The 9,810-nt window shown below is 36.3% G+C and overlaps 1 long non-coding RNA gene across 1 annotated transcript; it reads left to right on the forward strand.

Annotated features, from left to right (window-relative positions):
• Nucleotides 1–1,528: 1,528 nt before the first annotated feature.
• On the forward strand, nt 1,529–6,927 carry LOC139116846 (uncharacterized). Its single transcript, XR_011548401.1, has 4 exons — nt 1,529–1,627; nt 2,398–2,538; nt 3,352–3,445; nt 5,121–6,927. It is a non-coding gene; the product is annotated as an uncharacterized lncRNA (long non-coding RNA).
• Nucleotides 6,928–9,810: the final 2,883 nt, after the last annotated feature.

Genomic DNA, 9,810 nt, shown 5'->3' on the forward strand with positions numbered 1-9,810 from the left:
CTGGTGCATTGTGACAATTTTTGTTTTTTCACTTCTGTCTGTTATGACAATTTTTTTCTCAGGCCATGACAGGATCAATTTTTTTTCTTCTATTGCACCTGGTGACAATTTTTTTTCCTCAAAATCCTCCATATCCCCCCCGAAATCAAATGGTTCTCCCCTTACATGTATTTCGACTTTGTGTATTCTCGAGAATAATTTGCCAGATGTTGCTCATATAAGTAACCTTTAGTACATTCTGCCTACATATGTATGAAAGTCTTGAGTTATGCTGAATTGTCGTGAAATAAATTAGCATAAATTAGCAGTGTTATTTCAAAACAGGGGATGGCTCGATTATAAGACCCCCCTGACAATTACAACCATTTCATGTTGCTGACCCGGGTCTTAGAATCGGAGGAATACGGTAGTGTTATATCAAGTAGGCTTCCAGTGTAATTGTGTATAGTACTGATAATAAAACCAGTTGGCTGGTAGGAATGTATGTATGTGTGTGTGTGTGTGTGTGTGTGTGTGTGTGTGTGTGTGATTTTCTGCAGGAAAAAGAATCTAAATGATTCATAATATTTGGCCATTAGTAAAATAATTAGGTCTCTTGTCAACTTCGCTTTTTTTTGCAAACAACTTCACAAAATGTCAAGGCAAATGACAAGAGTAAAGCTTGACTCCGACTCGGCTGTACATAGATGTAACATTTGACCGTATAGCAATGTTACATGTATACAATTAATTGCTTGTATGTAAAGTGTACCAGGCAGGATACTTCCTGGTTTGTGTTATATTATGGGTCATTATATTACCATGCCCTGTCCGTCGAATTTTGATTGGTCGAACTTAACCACGTGACTGACCACAAATACACAGTAATGGTTTGTTTACATGCCCGTGAATATGAATAATAAGATTAATAACTCAAAAGTATCGTAACTTTACAGCTCAAACGTAAATCATAATCAATCACAAAATAAAATGGAGCATTTGTAGGTCAAGTTTTTTTCTGAAAACATCTCCGGATTTGCCAATCTTTTACAGCGCACGTGACAGAGGGTCGCGTATTGCTCAGTTTCTGGGCCCAGTCGTCGTTCCCTCCTTAAATTTTCGGAAATTTTGACGGTTTTCCTGGGTTGGCTGATAATTTAATGGAAATAACAGACTCCGCTCTGACCATTAACGTTTATTTATGGGCGCGGGCGAGAGGAAAGCCAAATTAACGGGCTCAGCAAGCCTCGCCCATTAATTTTTGGCTTTCCTCTCGCCCTTGCCCATAAATAAACGTTAATGGTCAGCGCGTCGTCCGTTATTTCTATAATATACATGTACAATGTACAGTCCTTTGATCAGTGCCACTACTGTGGCAAATTCAGGAACAAATTCTCTAAGCAATTACACAACTGTGATAAAATTTAGATCAATTCAATTGTTCGTTCTCAGCTGGCTTTCACTGTAATGGTCGGTGGTTCAGTCCACTACTGGGTGTTCATATCGTGGGTGACAAATGTATCACTTTTTCCTATGTTCACAGGTGGAAAGTTGAAAACCTTGAACGAGGTTGATGAAGAATCTTTGCAAGCCAGTTGGTTTGCAGTGAAGAAAGGTATGTCCGCAAAGATATTCAAAATCAAATAAGGTATGTTACATGAACGTTTGAATAATTTGGCATCCTTCTACCCATTGTTGTGTTGGTGTTTGTACCTTTGTTAAGGTAGTGTGCACCTCGATAGTGAAAGATGTTAACTTTTGCTCAAACTTTCCTCAAAAAACTTTCAACCTCTCTCTTACCAAATCAAGAAGAAAAATCAGGGATCACCATGGAAATTTGGGTACTAAAGAAACAAATTTCCTAACATTTACCATATTGAACAGTGTTTTTGTTAAGGATGGGGAACATTGGTAAATGATTTGGGAACCCTGCTAACATTTCTGCTGTCCCCTAATCTGATTGCATTGATATACGGTACCAAGGGGAACCCTGGTAAAATGACTGGGGAACACAGGTAACATTTACCGGGGTACCGGCCTTAACAAAAACACTGCTGAAATTCAAAATGGCTGCCATTTGCATGTTAACTCAATATAAAAAAAATGTTTTTTTTTTTAATTTTCATAAAACTAAGATGATGAAAATTTATTTACATAGGAGCTTCAAAATGAGCCCCAAGTGGTAGATCATAAAATTATTGTAAAAGTTTGAGAGTCTAAATACCTGACTCTGAGGTCGATTCTACATAATAATCATTCCTTGGTGGCCAAGGTCACATTTATTGAGCACTCACACTCGGGTTTCAGATTCCAGGAATCAGATCACTAGAAAATTCAGCATCCTGGGACAATTTTACTGCAGTTTAAAGTTTTACCTTTTTAACCGTATTTTTTGTTGTTTGCCTGCATGTAAAACAGAAGTTACGACATAATACAACTCATACTAACTGCTGTTGCATACAGAGAGAGTTCATCAAAGCCTCAAGTTTTACCAATACTTAATCCCTACAACAAGGTGTGTTTTAGGACTCTTATAGTAGTGAACCAGAGTTCAGAAAAGTAAGTATTATAACAAGTTTCAAATCCAATGCTTCAGATACTGGATCTTTTAAAGCTCCATAAGATGTGTCTTTTGCTATTTTTTCAGAACTTTTATTTTGTGGTTTCCCTACACTTTCTGTATCGCATCCCTAAACAGTAATTTAATGCCAAGTATTTAGCATATCAACACAACCTATAGAGTATAATCTATATTGTTATTGTTGAAAATTGTTTTCAAGTCTGGACTAGAATTCATATGTAAAAAAAAAGAATACTCAAAATTTCAGCATGACAAACGGATTAGGATCAGACATGATAGTTGATATACAGAAGCAGAATACTGAAAAACTTGCCACAAGTTACAGCTTATGTCCCTTTCAAGATGATGACTCATTGAGTCACTGGTAAGAAAAACATGAAAGTCTCTCTTGTCTTAGGAAATACATATCTCTAATTTGTAAGAAAAATCATACCAAGGGGTTATGGTCTCGGCAGAGACAGATCACTATTGCCAGAACACAGGGTGCCAGTTAATGACCTCCTCCATGTGAACAGAAAGGCAAATGACTGCTGACACAGACAATGTTGGCCACTCACTCACAAAAACAGAACAAATCACTGCATAATATAATGGTAACATGATGTTTTTCCTTGTAAAATATCTCTTTTTATATGTACCACAGGTACAAATCAATAAAATGACACCAGTTTCTCAGAAACATATAAATCATAGTGTTACTAGTACAATTACACATTTTGTACGAATGTGTAAAATGAAAACTGTACATATTTTTCATGTCAAACACCTTTTTTCTTTCTTTTTGTGGACAGTGCTGTTCCCAAAGTCTTGCTGCTTAATGGGCATTTGCAGCTGGTTGATATATTCTGTACTAATCCTATGCAGCTGATTGAAAAAGTAGCCCAGGTAGGATACTCTCATAGCTATGTAGCTATTGAAAGGTGGTGTAATTTTGTCATGGAAACGTTCTTTGTCCCATGATGATTGTTAGGAAGGGTCATGCACTGTTACTAATAAGGTAGGACACAGTCTATGGATAGAGTCCTGTCAACCAATTCCTTTGACTTGCAGGGATAAATACAAGGAAGCACTGTTTTAATCATATTGTTTTGGTGAAACTTTCTCAAATACTTAGTTTGAGAATCGATTTTGAAAAATTCACTTAAAAATGATCTCACTGTGCCTGAAGTCGTAAGGTCATGTCTCTGTTCACAATATAACCAGTGAAAAAAATGCTCTCCAAGCAGGTTTTCTAACAGACGTTCTGTTATGGCAAACTGATGTACATTTGATGCGAAATTATTCTTAAAAACACAAACAAAGTGACATCTGCATAATCCATGACGCATGAAAAATGCTGTCCCCCAATAATAAGGATGCACTCGGCCTGCATGGCCTGAATGTGGTTTAATGCAGGACTGAAATAAAACACATACACCTGCTTGCAAGTGAAATTTTTCATGATATTGCAAAGTTGTAGATTGGAGCAGACAGCAATTTTCAATGCAACCTTGTACATGTACCTCATTGTAATGCACAGTGTCAAATCAATCATTAATAAAAGTTCTGTATTGGCAAGGATTGTGAAAAGGAAGGAAACTGTATTTAATTATTAAAAACATAATGTCGTGATTTTAAATTTTTGGGTTTCATGTCGTTTGGATACTGTGGTGTTTTATCTATGAGTGACAATTTAGAGCCTGTTGAGTGGTATTTTGTAGGCCCTCTTTGATTTTCACCATCATTTGCTTTTCGTTGAACCTTTGAATACACTTCTAGTCAAAGAGTCTTTTCTGTTAATTGAAATCATAATAGGCTGCTCAGTGTACATATACGAGTACTGCATAATGGCATGGAACATTGCTGCAGTACAGCACATCATGATTTCAGGGGCGTTGATACTGAAAAGTCCTTAGGTTTTGTTTTTAGTTGACAAAGCATGCACATTTAAAGGGACATAAGCTGTAACTTGTGGCAAGTTTTTCAGTATTCTGCTCCTGTATATCAACTACCGTGTCTGACCCTAATCCGTTTGTCATGCTGAAATTTTGAATACTATTTTTGTCAACACAGCTTGTATGTATGTAATGATCATTGTTTATTGTTTACAAATGAATTCTAGTGTGGACTTGAATACGATTTTCAACAACAACAACGGATATAGGTTGTGTTGATATGCTAAATACTTGGCATTAAATTACAGTTTAGGGATTCAATGGAGAAAGTGTAGGGAAACCACAAAACAAAAGTTCTGAAAAAATAGCCAAAAGATACAGCCTATGGAGCTCTAAGGAAAATTAAACCCCAAAGTTCTATAGAAAAGACTGTCCAATGCACCTCAGGTCTACTGATTGCTAGGTACTTTGTGGTAATGCAATAATTGTTCTTACAATGCCCTTTATGGAGAAGACTGAGAAACTGTATGATATCGGTTGGCTTGTATGCATTGTTGATACATTTTATGCAAATAAATACCCACTTGCATACAGTCGTACACAACTTTTAAAATCACAACAGAACCTCTAATGGTCATATCTTAATATGCCAAATGCACTGCATTACATGTGTTTAACCCTCACAGGATGCGTTTGGTGAACCCGTCCAATGCAAACTCGCTGGAGCCTTGGCAGTTGAGCATGTTGGCAAGCCCTATGGGAAGGCAGACGGTATTTGCATCACCTGTCTGGTTTCTGTGGAAACTGACAAGCTGTTAACCATCCTTTGTATCAACTGCATCCACTTACAAAAAAGTCTCTGCAAGATGAAATATTCCGGAGACTGGAGGACAAGAGAATACCCTTTCTATTGAGATAATGAAGGACGTGATACTTGTCAATTGTGAGCTTTAGCTACAAGCATAGACCAGATCTACTGGTATGCTGCAATCATCAACAGCCATACTAGTTACACTGGCAGTATCCAGACATACCAAGTGAAGTCATTCAGTAGCCAAGAATATATCAAACCCTTTCACCACCATGGTTTGGCCCAAACCCATTGTTATCAATAGTGAGTGTGGACCTGTTTACAGGGAATCGGGGGTGAACTGGTTAAGCTTACTAACAAAGAATAAACCCTGATTCAAACTTTAATCAGCCCTTTGGGGAAAATATGGGCGTGAATATGGGAGTTTATATGTACTTCTGTGTCTTCTGTTAGAAAGTCTGTCATTCTTGGAAAATGCACTGAATTCTAGAATGTTGTCTGACATACTCATGTTTTTAATTGGTTAAGAACTATGAGTGTTTTTTGAAACAAATCCTATGCTATTTTAAGGTGCCAAAACAAAATCTTTTCTTCATTTTGTGAAATGAATAACATTCATTTACAAAGTGTAGCTGTTTGTTTATGCCAGTTCATATTCTAAGTTACAACATTTCTTGACTCTTTGACTTAATCTATGAATTTATGCAATTTCCTTGACATAGTGTCTGGATTTGGGAGTTGTCAACACTGTTAGGTGTAATTATCATCATGGCAGTAATATCAGTCCATCACAAAGAAATCAATTTTGCAAAAGTTGAAACATTGTCTAGAAGGAGGGCATGCGTAATCAAAACAACAAAACACATCGACACACATCTTGCTAACTGTCCAGAATGCATAGCGAGACTTGTTTGTTCCAAGCTGATGTTGTTGTTTTAACTACCTCAGAACTCCTATGACAATGTTTCAACTTTTGAGGAGTTGATTTCTTTGTGATCGACTGATATTATAGCTAGACGATAATTACACCAGACAGTGTTGACAACTCCTCAATTTAGACAGTAGTTCTAATCCCGTATTGCCAACGGTTTATTACGCAAACCACAGTAACGGTTATTGTAGTTACCAGATTGGCATTACGGTAGTGCAAACATAATGATAGTTATAAACTTTTTCTTTAAACCATTCTCTTTCACAATCAAAAATAGAATCAAGGGTCATTATGCAAATTTTGGTATCAGAGGAAGTGTGCGGATATTTTAAATTCAAAATGGTCAGTATTGTCTTTGTTAACTCTATTGGGAAAATATTGTTTTCAATTTTTTACAAAAACAAGACTCTGAAAACTGCATTTACTCAAAAAGTTCAAATGAGTTCACAGAGCAGCAGATAGACCGTCAAAGAATTGTAAAATTAGAAAAACTTTCTAAAGTACATTCTAATTTTTAGAAGTCAACTTGAATTGTGTTAATGACTTCATTTTGTATAAAGATTGTTTAATGTATATATTTGCATTTATTGTATAGGATTGTCACAATGTTGGACACTTTTATAAATCAGCCTTTGGTATTCCAGGAGCTTTCTTGTGTGATGCAACAGCTATTTGCTGAAATAAAATATGTTTATGCAGAAAGTAAATATATATTGGACTCAAGACTTTTTTTATACCTCAAATTATGTTTTTTTTACCTGAAATAAAACAACCTTGAGATAGCCATGTGAGAAAGTGGTTGCTTGCTTCCATCAGTTGCACTACATCAAAAAAATTTTGAGTTATCTCTCAATGTCTCATACCTACTTTTTAGCTCACAAGTTCACTCATGTGATCTATTGCGAATTGTGTTTCTCTGTCAGTCAGTCTGTCTGTCTGTTGGTTCATATCTCAAAATGACTCCTTCGATTAGAATTAACCTGGTGCATGAAATCTTAAATCAGCTATGGCTAGAAGTTATTTTATCTTAATTAGTCTGGTTCCCTGACCCGTCTCTACCACCGGCTGCGCTGCTAACAAAAATAGGGTCAGGTATGGGCTAATGTTTCAGTCAGAATTTTGACTGCGTATTAATGAGCACAGTCACCTGACAAGATCATGTGATCAGCACATCTGTACAGTGGCAAGCTCGGAAATCAGATGACAAAACATCGAACATGGAAGTTGTTTGCACTGCTTCACTTTAAGTCTCCGACTCTGTTCTTCTATTATGGTATTTAGTGATGAAATGACGATTATCGCCTATGAATTTTTACCTTCTCGTGTTCTATTTATAGACAGAGAAGGTATTAGAGTTGAAAAACCAGTATGCTGGTGTCAACTACTTCCGTCTGTCAATACTTCCGTCTGTCAAGATCCGTTGACGTCATGCCATTGTGATGGGTCATATCATAAACTGGTGGGGGTGTTCATGGTTCAGGTTGAGGTGCAGGAGAACGATTTTGAGCTGTGACAAAAATCAAAAGGGACTTAGTGGCATAGCCACAGTGTTAAGCCTTTCTCCAAGGTTCTTAGTTGACTACGGACTACGGTCTATTACAGACTACTGAGCTGACGTTAGGGGTACTCACTTTGTGTTTGCTCACTCTGTGTGCGCTAGTGTTTGGTACTGAGTTGCGTGGATATCCCCTCATGGCCTCACGTGATATGGGCCTATTCATATGCCTCTGAGTCTGACAACGGTCACTGTGTAAGCCTGTCGGCATTTTTCTTGCATTTTTTCTCATTAAATTTTGCAAAATATCGGCGAGTACCTCAATATTTCAAGATAACTCTTTCTTCCCAATCGTTTCCTGGAGTTTCAGAGTCATATGAACGAAAATGAGTGAAAGTTTTAGACAGGAAAATCGGATGTCGGCCATGTTCAATGTTTACAGTACAATCAGAAGTTTATGTGGAGGAAATAACTAACAAACACTGTTCATGATGCCCGCCCTCTAGAGGCAGACCTTCCTATATGAAGTACCACATTTGATGCTTGTGGAAAGCTTGACCACACAAAGGAGCATTTTAACTTTTAGAAAATGACAAATTGAATAAGAAGGTATTCTGAAAATGTCAAATACTGAGGAAAAATGCGCAAATATTCAAAATAAACAGGTTAACTGACTGGTCAGCTATAAAAAACAATAAAAATGTTTATGATCAAAAGTTTTTGAGATGCGCACATTTTAAAAAATACAGAAATTATTAATATTATAAATATAAGACCAAACTATTTTTTCAGGGATGGGACAGGTTGGAAATGAGGGGTGAGAGACAAAGGCACTCCTATTGCTGCATGTGGATGCAGCCACACCATTTCATTTACAGCATACTTATTCACTGTGTTGTGTTCAAGTTCCATATTGTACTGACTGTCATACAAGGATAACATAAGCAAATCAAATCAAATTAGAAAAGGATCAATGCTGTTGTGTGGATTTTGCTGAACATGGCTGATATTTCGCCCTATATATTTGGTATCCAGCAAAGGCATATTTTGATGTAAAGTCAAAATTAACACTACATTGCTGACAATATATGTTACCGTTTCTGCATGAACTTTTCTTTTTTAAATTATAGTATAGTAGTACTTTGAACAGATTAACAATTATCGTGATGTCAACCCATAATTTTACATCACAAAGACTGTAATTCTGCCAATTTTTTTATTTTTCAGTCATTTTATAAATTTTGCACTGCACAAGATGATTGAACAAATTGCAATGTTTGAATTTGTAAACTCAAAGAATAAAAATCTTTTGGTCACAGATTAAATTATTTTTTGAAAAGAAATTTACTCTTAAACACTTTTAGCATATATTCTTTACACAGTCATGTATTTCAAGGAAAATATGCCTATTAAAAACAGTAATTTCTTCACTTTCAATTTTTTTTCAATACTATGACAATTATCAGCCATGAGGTTTTACAAACACAAGACCAGATAAGCGTTTTTCATCATTTCCACAGGACTCTTTGGAAAATCCATTAAAAACAGTTAAAAGTAACTTAAAATGATCACTTGGTATACATTTAATTTACAGATGCCAGGTTGTGTATTTCACATGCACTCAGGTCAGTAGGGAAGTGCGTCATTACTATTTTGGACTGTTAATTCTTATTTCTGAATTATTTAACTTTTTTTTCCACATTGAACTATCTTTAGGCAGTTTATACTGTAGCTTAGAATTTTGTTGATTGATGTATTTAATCATCTTTTGGGTTCTTTGGGTCCATATCCCACCTCATGCCCCTACATCATCAACTATTTACCAACAACTCCATGCCAACAACCAATTACCTGACCTGGCCACACATTAGAGAAGGTACAGCGTCATTGACGGTATTTTTTAAAGGTGTGACCTTGTGACCATGGTGACCTTTGGCATACCGGTATACGACAATGACTCAAAGATAAATGATTTTTGGGTTTTCATTCAATGTCGACATAGCATGCTTGATTCGGGAAACGGAGGTAAAATTACTCTGTGGGCATACAAAATATAAATTCTAAGGTAGCTTCAAGTTGCAAATAAATTCAACGCAAGCACTGCACTCGTACTATTGACCAATGATAGCCATGCTTACA

This window comes from Ptychodera flava, chromosome 2 (assembly GCF_041260155.1).
Source record: "Ptychodera flava strain L36383 chromosome 2, AS_Pfla_20210202, whole genome shotgun sequence".
NCBI lineage: Eukaryota > Metazoa > Hemichordata > Enteropneusta > Ptychoderidae > Ptychodera > Ptychodera flava.